We start from the raw sequence: 15,160 nt of genomic DNA on the forward strand, positions 1-15,160 counted from the left end.
GGAGTGTAGTGTCAAACTTTAAAATCGCTGCCAAGAAACAAAGCTAAAAGTATCAGACTGGAACAACATCATACGTAAACCACCTGCGGCTCACAGGCAAACGTGTTCTGTGCATCTGCCCTACTAGTATTCTTCTCTGCAGCAGAATTCGCGGCACCAGTCTGGCGAACCTCCACTCATGCCAAGTAGGTTGATACAGCGTTGAATTAAACTGGGCGTATTGTGACTGCCTACCTATGACCAACTCCTGTCACCAAAATTTATCAAATTACGGGTATAACGGCACGTGACTCTCGCAGAAGAACAGGAGCAGAAATTACGAAAAAGGAAGTCAACTGCAGACGCCCCCAGCACGGAGAAGACCCACGAAAACGTCGGCTGAGCACTTCCACCAGCACCTGGAACTCGCCGAACAGAGCGCTGGAGAAATTCGTTAACCGAAAGGGTTGGGGAGAACGCCAAAGAGGAATCTGCCACGGGACTTTATCTACCGCATTAGCCGTGAAAGACACTAAATAGAATGACGACGGGAGTGTCATGATGCAAGGTTAACTTTACAGCTTGGGACTTCATGACTGAAGGTGAGTCCTGTGAGTGTGGTGACGTACATGACCCACATCTACTAGTTTTCAGGAGTCTGCGCGATCCTTGCACCACAGAAGACATATGAGCGGCAAGTAATAAGTACATCTATACAGCGGAATTCTGGTCCTTGCGGTCCATCTAATAGAAAACCAGTAGCGTCTTGCACAATTTTCCCTTGGTTTTTCTTATTTTGCATTGCTGTATTGTATATTTATTATTTCGTCTTATCTAACAAGGAACCCCTTGAAAGCAAAGTGGCAAGTTGAGTCTTTAGTAAGGCTCATTGGAAAGTGTTGTGTTAATAACTACGACAGGAAAAATATTAGCTGCTAATGACTCACATGTGCATCAGGAGGGCGACAGAAAATAAGTGTCAGGGAGGTGCTGAGATCAATCTTATATGCGATATACGTATTACAATTTACAAAATGGACATCGACGACATTCAAGAAATGTTCAAAACAAACCATTAACTTGGTCTATGAACACCGAATGAAAAAGAGACTAGATATGTCCAGTTGTTCAAGGTGATATGAAGTGTAATGTCAGACAGTTTTCAGGAGGAATAGTTTACTCGAAAGTATGGTTTTTATATGCACATCAGGGATCACGCAAAAGCAGGCTGACCACCTATTGGTCAAAAGCAGTGCCCATACCATAGTTTCTGTTTTCTTACGCCAATTTTTCCATTCTTGCTTGCTGGGATGTAAATATTCCTACTGCCCATCCAAGATCACGCACACGAGAAAGAATCGTAGGGGGTAGAGCACCTCCAACTTCAAGCAGCCAAATAAATAACGTTTCTGCCAATTTGCGATGCAGATTAACAGTCGGAATAATTGTATAGGAATGCGTTAAGGCATGAATGTTAGTTGATCTTGACACAATTCTCTCCGTACCTCGGCTTTCCAGAGTTTCTTCCATATTCATTTCCTCTTCAGATACCGAGTGGTCGGGGCTGAAAACAAATTCCTTACTGAAGGATCGGAAAAAGTTTGTTTTTCTGATCTACAAATTTTCGGGCCGATTCCGCAGATGGCTGTGCTCCGTCAAGTTGACGCCTTGTTTCAAATTTTGTTGACTAACGTCTTCCAATTTCTCAGGACTCTTTGAGGTTACGCAACCGTCCACTGCTTCCCTTGAAATCACTGTAATCTATGTCATGTGCATTTCGATATGTAACGTAGTAGGTTACCCAGTGACAGTAAATTGTGTCGAGGAGCCTTGAACACGCAAACAGCAGCTTTTCTGACAAGAGTGCCTTGTCCTCCCTTGAATGTCCGTAGTTTTTCTTACGCATTATATTGTCATATTACTGCGGACTTATTTGAAAGTTGTTGGTAATTTTTTTTAATATTCTGTGGATGATCTTCCATGTACGCAATTGTGTTTAGTACCTGCAACTTGGACAATGAGTGTCCTTTACTACGTTTCAATGCAGACGGAATTTATGGCTCCCCCTCAGACAAGGCTGATGAACTACATGCCTCGACACCTGTTTGAGTATCACTTTCACTTGTTAACCACTTTCCGTCATCATTGTACTCCTCACGTACATTGTTCGCACAGTTGTGCGTATACGACCCCATACATTCCACTGATTCATCTTGCAGAAACGCTATTACTCCATCTGTCATTTCTTTCTCATTCTGCGAAATTCCTTGGGCTCCTTTCTGAGGAAATGTCAACTTCGGAATACAAAATTGTTAACGCTTTCGTGGCCACTTGTTGACAAACTGCCGATTGGCTTCTGTCTCGGGTTCTTCGGCCGACGTTCATCTAGTGATTTTACTGACGTTTCGCCAGCGCCAGTGGCTGGCATTGTCAAAGCTTCACCCTCCATTGCCAATGGTGAACTGGAGCCGAGCTCGCGGCCGCAGACTATATGTACCTGGCGCGCCAACGTCCGAAGGCTTCTCCTCGGTCATTTCCGGTGCGTTTCTCCTCTTGCTACCTGCGACGGTCGTTCGCTGGAGTACGGGAAGCCAGGATCCGTATATATACCTTAAGGCTTTCCTCTTTCTTGTTGAAACTGTTCGCGTGTTTTTGTATTTCTACAGCTTCGCTGAACAAGCGCGTGTGATAGTGCTTCTCTACAGCCAGAACTTCTGTGTCATGAAATTTTATTACGTGGTCGCCCTCACTCGGTGCGTGCTCTGCCACGGCCGATTTCTCCACCTGCCCCAACCTGCAATGTCACTTATGTTCTTTGATCGTGGTGTTGATTGATAGCCGAGTCATTCCGACATAAACTTTTCCGCATGTGCATGGTATACGGTATATTCCCGACATTGCAAGTGGGTCCCTTTTCTCCTTTGCCGATCTAAGACACCCTTTGATCTTCCTTGTTGGCTTGAAAATCGTCTTTACGCCGTGTTTGCGCATTATACGGCCGATTCTGTCCGTCACTCTGGGAATGTATGGCAGAAAGGCCGTAACCGACATTTCTTTTTCTGATTCCTTACTTCGCTGAATGTTTGGCTCTGTTACACTTCTAATATAACTTGTGGAGTACCCATTGCTCCTCAGAACACTTTCCAGGTGTTGCATTTCGCGTCTGAGGTGCTGCGGCGCACATATTCGTCCTGCACGCGTTACGAGCGTATTGATCATGCCTCTTTTCTGGCTCGGGTGGTGGTTTGATTGTTTGTACAGGTATCGGTCCATGTGTGTCGGTTTTCGATACACGCTGTGTCCCAGGTTTTCGCCATCCGTTGTGAGCAGCACATCTAGAAATGAAATTTTCTTGTCCGTTTCTACTTCCATGGTAAATTGTATGTTCGCATCGAGACTGTTCAAGTGTCTTAGGAAGTCACCGAGCTGTTCTTCACCATGGCTCCGCACAAGGAAAGTATGATCGACCTACAAGTACCACACCTTAGGTTTGCAAGTCGCCAAGTCCAGTGCCTGCGCTTCGAATTGTTCCATGAAGACGTTGGCCACCACTGTGTAAGTAGGCTGTTTAGGTTTTCTTATTGGTAACGCCACGTGGCGCTCTGTATGAAAATCACTGGCTGTGCTGTGTGCAGTCTGTGGCTAGTTTGCGTTGTTGTCTGCCATTGTAGTGTTGGGCAGCTGGATGTGAACAGCGCATAGCGTTGCGCAGTTGGAGGTGAGCTGCCAGCAGTGGTGGATGTGGGGAGAGAAATGGCGGAGTTTTGAAATTTGTAAAAATGGATGTCATGAACTGCTGTATATATTATGACTTTTGATGACTATTAAGGTAAATACATTGTTTGTTCTCTATTAAAATCTTTCATTTGCTAACTATGCCTATCAGTAGTTAGTGCCTTCCGTAGTTTGAATCTTTTATTTAGCTGGCAGTAGTGGCGCTCGCTGTATCGCTGTAGCTTGAGTAACGAAGATTTTTGTGAGGTAAGTGATTTGTGAAAGGTATAAGTTAATGTTAGTCAGGGCCATTCTTTTGTAGGGATTTTTGAAAGTCAGATTGCGTTGCGCTAAAAATATTGTGTGTCAGGTTAAGCACAGTCTTGAATAAATTATTCTAAGGGGACGTTTCAACTGGACTAAGAGGACTATCCATGGCGACGCCTTCCAGCTGTTCGTAGAAATCGCCATTCCATCACCACCGGCAATGGAGGGCGAAGCTTTGACAATGCCAACCACTCGCGCTGGCGAAACTTCAGTAAAATCACTAGATGAACGTTGGCCGAAGAACCCGAGACAGAAGCCAATCGGCAGTGTGTCAACTTCGGAAATTGTTGTAGATATAATGCAGTGTTTGTTTTATTTATCGTTACTTTTGCTCTCCCTTGTGTCAACACCATTAGCACTGTAGCACTTTTGTAAATTACTCCCTCAACAAAGCAATTCAATTACGCTCCGTAAACTCATGCTGTGCACTCCATTGTCATTAGCAGCCAATATTGTGGATGCACGTTAGACAATATGTATGGCGACGAACGGTGTAAACATCACTGGCCCTCTGCCACCTCGCACCTAAGGGGTTCATTTAAGTCCTTGGTACGTGAGATAAAACTAATAAAGAATCCGATGTTAGGTTGCTTCGGATGGTTACAGAAATTACTGCCAGCACCTTCAGGACGGAGATGAAGCCTGTCCAGGACGCTGGCGTCGCATTCTCATGCGGCGCGCCCCCGTCAGTCTCAGTTGGTGTGCGGCGCTGGCGGCGTGTTGACATTCGCGGCCGGCGCGTCCTATCCTCGCGCACGCCCTCGGCCCGTGTTTTATTCATTGTGAAGGCCGCCCCCGCGCCTCGCGCATCCGGCAGCTGCGTCTGCTCCACACCTCCGCCCAGTGCGTCTCCACTGCCCTAACTGCTTCGTCACGCACGCCACTCCGTGGGCGGAACTGGAGAAAGTGTCGCCTCTTGTGGCGTGTTAGACAGGCAAACGCAGCTCGCGGTGTTGTCTGGCTGCTCAGGTCTTTTCAGGAGGGAACACTGTATCAGAAGGTACTGTTGTGGACCACACTTAACGGTAAATCGCCTCCTCTACTTCCAGTACTTCCGATCGAGCGACGTTACGCAGTGACCGGTTCACTGGACCCACATACAGGAAAACGACGCTTCGAATCCCGACCGGCCACGCAGATTTAGGTTTTGCGTGATGCGTCTGAATTACTTAAGGTAAATTTTGGGATGATTCCTGTGGTGTCACCGCCAGACACCACACTTGCTAGGTGGTAGCTTTAAATCGGCCGCGGTCCATTAGTACATGTCGGACCCGCGTGTCGCCACTGTCAGTAATTGCAGACCGAGCGCCACCACACGGCAGGTCTAGAGAGACGTACTAGGACTCGTCCCAGTTGTACGACGACTTTGCTAGCGACTACACTGACGAAGCCCTTCTCTCATTAGCCGAGAGACAGTTAGAATAGCCTTCAGCTAAGTCCATGGCTACGACCTAGCAAGGAGCCATTAACCATATCTGAGAGTCTCACTTGTATCATCAAGAATGCTGTATACAAATGATGGATTAAAGTTAAGTATAACCGCAGCTACGTACTTTTCTTTATAGCATTCAATACGTATCCTGTTCCAGACCTCACGCCAGTCTGCGTGAGTTGACACGTGCCCTTTCGGTTTCCTCGCCTTGTGTCTAGACTGTCTTGTCTAGACACAACAATTCCTTTGAAAGGCACAGCCGATTTCCTACCTATCCTTTGATAAGCCATGCTATGCTCCGTCTCCATTGACATGGTTGCAGATGGCACTTTTTCGGACTGACAGCTAGGCCGTGCTCTCAAGAACGGAGATGGTATTGGCATTAAAATAACGTTATTGTAACATTATTAACGTTTCCAAACAACCGGGCTCGGAAGAGTTGCAAATTTCCACTTCTTGAGTGGAAAGCTGGAGGCACACCCAGATTTATGTTGCGGATTTCGCACATTCTTCCTGAACGTATCTTTCAGGTTTTTCAACAATATGACGAAAAGGATAGTTCTACTCACCATACAGCGGAAATGCTGAGTCGCAGAAAGGCGCAACGAAAAGGCTGTCGGAAAGCTAGTTTTCGGGCAAAAAGGCCTTTGTCAAAAACAGAAAACATACATACGCGTACACACTCAAGGAAACGCAACTCACACAAAAATAACCATTGTCTCTGGCAGCGGAATGTCTGGCTGGACTTGCCAGAGACTGTGGTCATATCTGTGTGAGTTGCGTTTTGTTTGAGTGTGTAAGCGTGTGTATGTTTTCTGTTTTCGACAAAGGCCTTGTTGGCCGAAAACTAACTTTCAGTCTTTTTGATGTGCCTCTCTGCGACTCACCATCTCCGCTATATGGTGAGTAGCTACGATCCTTTTCATTACATTGTTACAATCCTTCCTGGATTTTCCATTGTCTGATTTTGCCCTCAGGTTTTTCGGCTTCTTTCTACATTCGTCTACTAGAACTACGAGATTTTATCTCTGTTATTTTTCTGCTGTGTTTTTAATTCTCAATAGAAGAAACAGACTTGGCGTCACACTGTTAGTAAGTGAGAAACCTGTTTAATTAGGTATTTACATATAATTAAATACTGTTAATTATTTCTTTAAGTACACAATTGTTAATTTTAACTTTGTATTGTATTGTATTGTATGGTAACCGGGGACCTAGAAACGACGGAGAAGCTCCGTCCCCGTCGCAACCGCAGTGGTCCACAACCCTACCACGACTACCGCAGTCCACTTCACCCCTCCGCCGCGCCACACCGAACTCAGGCTTATTGTGCGGTTCGGGTCCCGGTGGACCCGCCCCAGGAAACGTCTCACACCAGACGAGTGTAACCTCTATGATTGCGTGGTACAGTAATGGTGGTGTACGCGCACGTGGAGAACTTGTTTGCGCAGCAATCGCTGACTCAGTGTAACTGAGGCGGAATAAGGGGAACCAGCCCGCATTCACCGAGGCAGATCGAAAACCGCCTAAAAACCATCCACAGACTGGCCGGTTCACCGGACCTCGCCACAAATCCACTGGGCGGATTCGTGCCAGGGACCAGGCGCTCCTTCCCGCCCGGGAAGCCGTGCGTTAGACCGCACGGCCAACCGGGCGGGCAATTTTAACTTTACTGATTAAATTATTTCTTACCAAAACAGTTTGATTTATTTTCTTTCAGTTTTTTCGTGACAGCGGGCACTTTTAAAATTATAACATGTGCATTTAGACTTGGAAAAAGTACTGTTACCATGATAGTTTATGACAAGTGTTCAGCTATTGAGCTACAGTTTGGACCTGAAGTAATGCCGCCACCCACCGAAGAACGCCTCAAGAATGTAGCGGAAAATATTCTCTCTTCTAGAAATTTCCGAACTGTTCGGATGGACGCCATTGTGAACTTAAATGTACATCGCATAGTAGATCGATTTATTTCAAGTACCTGAAATACTTTTTTGTAATTCTTATGGCTGTTGCTAATGCCGATAAAAAGTTTATGGTAAGCGCTAGAGTAAAACAAAGAGCTGGGGGAATTTTTAAGGCGAGCGAACTTGGTCAAACGGCCGGAAAACCACGAATTTAATATATTTCTCCAAAATATCTTACCAAATTGCAGCATTTCAGCACCACACGTTCTGAATGGTGATGAAGCTACGTTCATTTTTATCACAGCTTATAACGACACATCAAGAAAACTAACCTATAAAATGCTTGACAAAACATAGAATGTGCTTTTGGGATTTAACGGGTGAAATGGTGACTTTGAACAACATGTTTAGAAGTACCGAACGTGCCAAAAGTAAAAAAGCTTGTACAAACTGCTTGCATATTGCACAGTATTGTCAGAGACAGGGGCGGCATTAACGATATGAAGTGAAGTGAGCGTGTAAGAATTCCGAAGTTTATCGGATCCCTTTCGAGATATATATCGAAGGCGAATTGCAGAAGCAGTACAAATAAACTTTTGACCTATTTTAATCCATTGCCCTCATTCTTTGGTAATTATTAGTAATACATTTTAGCGTTAGTGTTACTACGTATTAGTCGAATTAATTTTTGTCCAAATCTTGTAGGCAGTAATAAAAAATTATTCATTGAATGAAAGTATTTGTATCAAATTGGTTAAAATTGTAACTTAAGCTTATTTGTCAAGTTTATTGTATTTCGTGTTTATTCCCACAGTTTCTTTACCACAACACTATTTTTGAATATAATATTTCGGTCACTCCACAAACATGGCCTATTGAACTTGCGAGATCAAAGTTTCACACTCGAAATTTGTCAGTGTTCTCTTCTCTGCCACTTTTACCACACGACCGCGTCCAAACTACTGGAAAAGACGCTGAGCATGAGCGAAGTTTAATGTCTGCTGGGGTACGCGGTGGACGGAGGAGATCAAGCGGCCGCTCGCGCTTATCCTAGTCGTCCGCCCAATATTTCCATTGACCTCAGTGTAAACACAAACGTCAGGGCGCCACGTTGACGCTTTGCTGCTTTGCCGCTCACTGCTCGTATCGTAGCCGAGGCCTTACAGTCCAAATTACCACCCATATTACCATCTATGCTTTCATCCACAATATCATCTGCCTTGTCATTCGTATCAAATCTACGTCGTTGTCCACATCGGCATCCATATAAGTATCTACAGCACATTACACGTAACCACCTGCATCATCATTTAAATGACCACTCATGTCACCACCTGAATCACAGTCCATACCTCTGCGCACAGCTTCATTCAAACCACCATCCACATCACCAATCAAATAATCACTCAAAGCACCACCCACTTCACCTTCTAAATCACCATCTAAATCGTCAGCGACATCCACATCCACATCATCATCCACATTATCATGTGCGAGGTGCCGGGGCAAGCAGTGTATTTAACACTAGATTCTTCTAGAATCTCCTTATGTAAATGATGCTCTAAGCCCCCCCCCCCCTTTCCTAACTCCGACTTTTGCTGTTGCACGTGGATTAAAAAATATACGCGAACTGACTGTAATCAACCCTGCAAGTGGAGTAGAAAAGAGTTTGGCACCTGCAATAATTTAATTTGATAAATAAGTTAAATAAAGGAAGGTTTCATTAACCTAGTGAGAAATGATGGGTTGCTCTACCGATTAACAGAATGAAAGTTCTGTCCAAAATAACAATATGATTTATTAAGACTAAACACAAAATAATAAACAAAAACACATGAAACATTTATAATACATCAAATTGGCTCAAATTGGATACTCAAACAAACGCTATGAAGGTGAAGTTGTCCCTAAACTAGATTGTGAGGTTTAAGACGAAGTGGTATGTGGAGCCAATTCCTTGCCACTCAAATCTTAAGAGAGACACACAGCTAACCCAATATTAATTGCTGCTACTCAAGAGGAAACTGCTACTTTAGGGAGCGGGCAAGCCTCTCTATGCTCTGCAACGATGTATGGATGTTTGGGGACATCTTTTCAAATACACTCCTGGAAATTGAAATAAGAACACCGTGAATTCATTGTCCCAGGAAGGGGAAACTTTATTGACACATTCCTGGGGTCAGATACATCACATGATCACACTGACAGAACCACAGGCACATAGACACAGGCAACAGAGCATGCACAATGTCGGCACTAGTACAGTGTATATCCACCTTTCGCAGCAATGCAGGCTGCTATTCTCCCATGGAGACGATCGTAGAGATGCTGGATGTAGTCCTGTGGAACGGCTTGCCATGCCATTTCCACCTGGCGCCTCAGTTGGACCAGCGTTCGTGCTGGACGTGCAGACCGCGTGAGACGACGCTTCATCCAGTCCCAAACATGCTCAATGGGGGACAGATCCGGAGATCTTGCTGGCCAGGGTAGTTGACTTACACCTTCTAGAGCACGTTGGGTGGCACGGGATACATGCGGACGTGCATTGTCCTGTTGGAACAGCAAGTTCCCTTGCCGGTCTAGGAATGGTAGAACGATGGGTTCGATGACGGTTTGGATGTACCGTGCACTATTCAGTGTCCCCTCGACGATCACCAGTGGTGTACGGCCAGTGTAGGAGATCGCTCCCCACACCATGATGCCGGGTGTTGCCCTGTGTGTCTCGGTCGTATGCAGTCCTGATTGTGGCGCTCACCTGCACGGCGCCAAACACGCATACGACCATCATTGGCACCAAGGCAGAAGCGACTCTCATCGCTGAAGACGACACGTCTCCATTCGTCCCTCCATTCACGCCTGTCGCGACACCACTGGAGGCGGGCTGCACGATGTTGGGGCGTGAGCGGAAGACGGCCTAACGGTGTGCGGGACCGTAGCCCAGCTTCATGGAGACGGTTGCGAATGGTCCTCGCCGATACCCCAGGAGCAACAGTGTCCCTAATTTGCTGGGAAGTGGCGGTGCGGTCCCCTACGGCACTGCGTAGGATCCTACGGTCTTGGCGTGCATCCGTGCGTCTCTGCGGTCCGGTCCCAGGTCGACGGGCACGTGCACCTTCCGCCGACCACTGGCGACAACATCGATGTACTGTGGAGACCTCACGCCCCACGTGTTGAGCAATTCGGCGGTACGTCCACCCGGCCTCCCGCATGCCCACTATACGCCCTCGCTCAAAGTCCGTCAACTCCACATACGGTTCACGTCCACGCTGTCGCGGCATGCTACCAGTGTTAAAGACTGCGATGGAGCTCCGTATGCCACGGCAAACTGGCTGACACTGACGGCGGCGGTGCACAAATGCTGCGCAGCTAGCGCCATTCGACGGCCAACACCGCGGTTCCTGGTGTGTCCGCTGTGCCGTGCGTGTGATCATTGCTTGTACAGCCCTCTCGCAGTGTCCGGAGCAAGTATGGTGGGTCTGACACACCGGTGTCAATGTGTTCTTTTTTCCATTTCCAGGAGTGTAGCTCCCTGGTTGTGCGTAAGAGGGGCGGTTATCGCTGAAACATCCAGTACTTCTGTGATACCAGTTTCTTTCATTTCCAGTTTAACACGACCGTTAAAACTGCTCAAAATAACCGGTTTCTGAAATAAACGATTTTCAGTTTTTTATTGCTTTTTTCCAAGAAAAAAAAAACGTAGACTCCGAAAAAAGATCCAAAAGTTCTAGTTAAGATGAAGGATTAGGAGAGAACGATGGATATGAGGTGGAAATATTGGGAAAAGCGATCGTTGCTATTTTAATAACAAGGACGACAGTTAAGAACTTGCAATTAAGACATTACCTCAGAATCAGTATGGCATTGCAGAGACAATGACGTACTTGCTGCCGTGTGGGACAGCCTGTCGGACAGTGTGCTTGCACGTGCAGTGTGCAAGACTTTCCCCCACCTGGTCTACATATTAGTTTCTTACTGTCGCCCTTGCGCGGTGGCAACTGTCCGTCGGCATCTTTGCTGGAGACAGTGGGACCAAATTCTACCAGTCTGCATCCCATATCGATCGACGTTTCCTACACCTTCAACTTATTTAGAAATTTTCAGTCGTTGTTCAGGATTACATTTACTACATGAAGGTAATAGCAATAAAAAACTGGAAATCGGCTATTTATTTTGACCAGTTTTGAGGATCATGTTAAACTGGAGACGAAAAAGCAGGTGTAACCGAAAAACCGGTTGTTTCACTGATAACCGCCATGCATACCCACAATCTAAACAGCCGTTCTACGAATAAAAGCAAAAATTATCACTACTGGTATGACAAAGTAATATGCCGGTTCTTTTACCGGTTACAATGAAATGAACACCCTTAGCTGCTTACAGGTGTTGACATACGTCAACGGGGACAGATTAAAATGTGTGCCCCGACCGGGACTCGAACCCGGGATCTCCTGCTTACATGGCAGACGCTCTACCCATTTTTTTGTTTAATCTCATTTTGTTCGTTTTCGTTCGTTGCACTGGCTCGGGGCGGACGCCGTAAGACATCCGTTTTAGTTCGTTGAACTCAGTTTTTTTTTATTACAGAGGGCAGCGAACCCTCTGACCAAACACGCTGCGCTACCGTGCCGGCGTCCATCTGAGCAACCGAGGACACAGAGGATAGCGCGACTCCAGGGATTTATCTCTGGCACGCCTCCTGTTAAACCCACATTGTCAACGTATTGTCCCGCAGTACATTCGTAGTGCCCCCGCCCATTATACTCATTACTCGCAGCGCGTTGCCGATTCCCGTAAGAGTTCGGGCACTGTTTGTGCATTCGGACAGAAGAAGAAGATGGTCAAGTGGCCGGTGAGCCTTAACTATATATATACTAAGATGGTATGTGTTCTTTTGGACATCTCCGAAAGAATAGATACCATCTTCGTATATAGCGTGTTACAAAAAGGTACGGACAAACTTTCAGGAAACATTCCTCACACACAAATAAAGAAAAGATGTTATGTGGACATGTGTCCGGAAACGCTTAATTTCCATGTTAGAGCTCATTTTAATTTTGTTAGTATGTACTGTACTTCCTCGATTCACCGCCAATTGGCCCAATTGAAGGAAGGTAATGTTGACTTCGGTGCTTGCGTTGACATGCGACTCATTGCATTACAGTACTAGCATCAAGCACATCAGTACGTAGCATCAACAGGTTAGTGATACAATACGCCATTCTCCAGGGCTGCATCAGCGCATCAGGGATTCCATGCGACGGAGGGTGGATGCATGTATCCTCGCTAACGGAGGACATTTTGAAAATTTCCCGTAACAAAGTGTTTGAAGTCACGCTCGTACGTTCTGTTGCTGTGTGTTTCCATTCCATGATTAATGTGATTTGAAGAGAAGTAATAAAATGAGCTCTAACATGGAAAATAAGCGTTTCCGGACACATGTCCACATAACATATTTTCTTTCTTTGTGTGTGAGGAATGTTTCCTGAAAGTTTGTCCGTACCTTTTTCTAACACCCTGTGTATACTTTTACCGGTTGTTAATATAATTCCCGGCGGGGTCAGGGATTTTCTCTGCCTCGTGATGACTGGGTGTTGTGTGATGTCCTTAGGTTAGTTAGGTTTAAGTAGTTCTAAGTTCTAGGGGACTGATGACCATAGATTTTAAGTCCCATAGTGCTCAGAGCCATTTGAACAATTTTTTTAATATAAATTGAAGAAAAAGGAAAAGTTTGCAACTTAGACTAAACAAATGCCGAAAAATACCGATGATTCAAAACTAAAATACCGGCATCGGTTTTTAACCTGCCAGTTTTTTCCTATCCCTAGCTGTTGGTACTGTTAACAGCAGCAACGTAAGTAGCGTCTGATGGTTGCTACTGTCGGAAGTTGGTGTTTTCGTGGGGAATTAACGCGATTGGTGCAAGGTGAAGAATTTGTACAGTAATAGCAACTGTTCTGAATGCACATCGGTTTCACCAGCCCCTTAATGGCACAATGGATGGGTACCGTGGCAGTTGCGTATCAAGTGAAGTGTAGTGCGATGGTGCAGGCGACTGAATACTACCAGACAACAGGTTGCGCGGGGCTGAAGGGTGGATCGCGGGGGGAGGGGGGGGGACAGGGCGGGGAGCGCTGTTTGGGCGACAAAAACTGGTAGCGGCTACTGGCTGCTGGCTGCCGGCTACTGGCTACTGGTCTTGAGGGGAACACCGGGAGCCGGCGTGCGAGGGGCAGAAGAGGGGCAACGCCTAATGGTAACCCGAGCCGGGCCGCAGTCGATTTATTACGTCTAGGCCGCCCCAGCGCACACAAAGGCTGCGCCTCCCTGACAAAGCGTGCGGAGGGACGGCACCATCTTAATGATGTAGCGGCCCACGTGTACAAATGGAGCTGAGCGGGCTATCACGTGCAGCACCACTTAATCGCCTTACAGATCACTTCCTCCAGCCAGTGCATCCCGTAGCTGAGCGTAGTCCATGTCTTTCTTTTTAAAAGTCACTATTTCTCACCTTTAACTGTTGATATTGTGCCGTACGCGCAGCTAAAGTTTAGGTGTGTTCAGGAAAGAGCTGAGCTTCGTGATTAGTCTGAGCAGCACTTCCGGTAGGGGAGCTACTGTGTATCTACATCTACATCCATACTCCGCAAGCCACCTGACGGTGTGTGGCGGAGGGTACCTTGAGTACCTCTATCGGTTCTCCCTTCTATTCCAGTCTCGTATTGTTCGTGGAAAGAAGGATTGTCGGTATGCCTCTGTGTGGGCTCTAATCTTTCTCATTTTATCCTCATGGTCTCTTCGTGAGATATACGTAGGAGGTAGCAATATACTGCTTGACTCTTCGGTGAAGGTATATTCTCGAAACTTTGACAAAAGCCCGTACCGAGCTACTGAGCGTCTCTCCTGCAGACTCTTCCACTGGAGTTTATCTATCATCTCCGTAACGCTTTTGCGATTACTAAATGATCCTGTAACGAAGCGCGCTGCTCTCCGTTGGATCTTCTCTGTATCTTCTATCAACCCTATCTGCTGAGCAGTATTCAAGCAGTGGGCGAACAAGCGTACTGTAACCTACTTCCTTTGTTTTCGGATTGCATTTCCTTAGGATTCTTCCAATGAATCTCAGTCTGATATCTGCTTTACCGACGATCAACATTATATGACCATTCCATTTTAAATCACTCCTAATGCGTACTCCCAGATAATTTATGGTATTAACTGCTTCCAGTTGCTGACCTGCTATTTTGTAGCTAAATGATAAAGGATCTATCTTTCTGTGTATTCTCAGCACATTACACTTGTCTACATTGAGATTCAATTGCCATTCCCTGCACCATGCGTCAATTCGCTGCAGATCCTCCTGCATTTCAGTACAATTTTCCATTGTTTCAACCTCTCGATACACCACAGCATCATCTGAAAAAAGCCTCAGTGAACTTCCGATGTCATCCACCAGGTTATTTATGTATATTGTCAATAGCAACGGTCCTATGACACTCCCCTGCGGCACACCTGAAATCACTCTTACTTCGGAAGCCTTGTCTCCATTGAGAATGACATGCTGCGTCCTGTTATCTAGGAACTCCTCAATCCAATCACACAATTGGTCTGATAGTGTATATGTTCTTACTTTGTTCATTAAACGACTGTGGGGAACTGTATCGAACGCCTTGCGGAAGTCAAGAAACACGGCATCTACCTGTGAACCCGTGTCTACGGCCCTTGAGTCTCGTGGACGAATAGCGCGAGCTGGGTTTCACATGACCCTCTTTTTCGAAACCCATGCTGATTCCTACAGAGTAGA

Source organism: Schistocerca cancellata, chromosome 2, assembly GCF_023864275.1.
Source record: "Schistocerca cancellata isolate TAMUIC-IGC-003103 chromosome 2, iqSchCanc2.1, whole genome shotgun sequence".
Taxonomy (NCBI): Eukaryota; Metazoa; Arthropoda; class Insecta; order Orthoptera; family Acrididae; genus Schistocerca; species Schistocerca cancellata.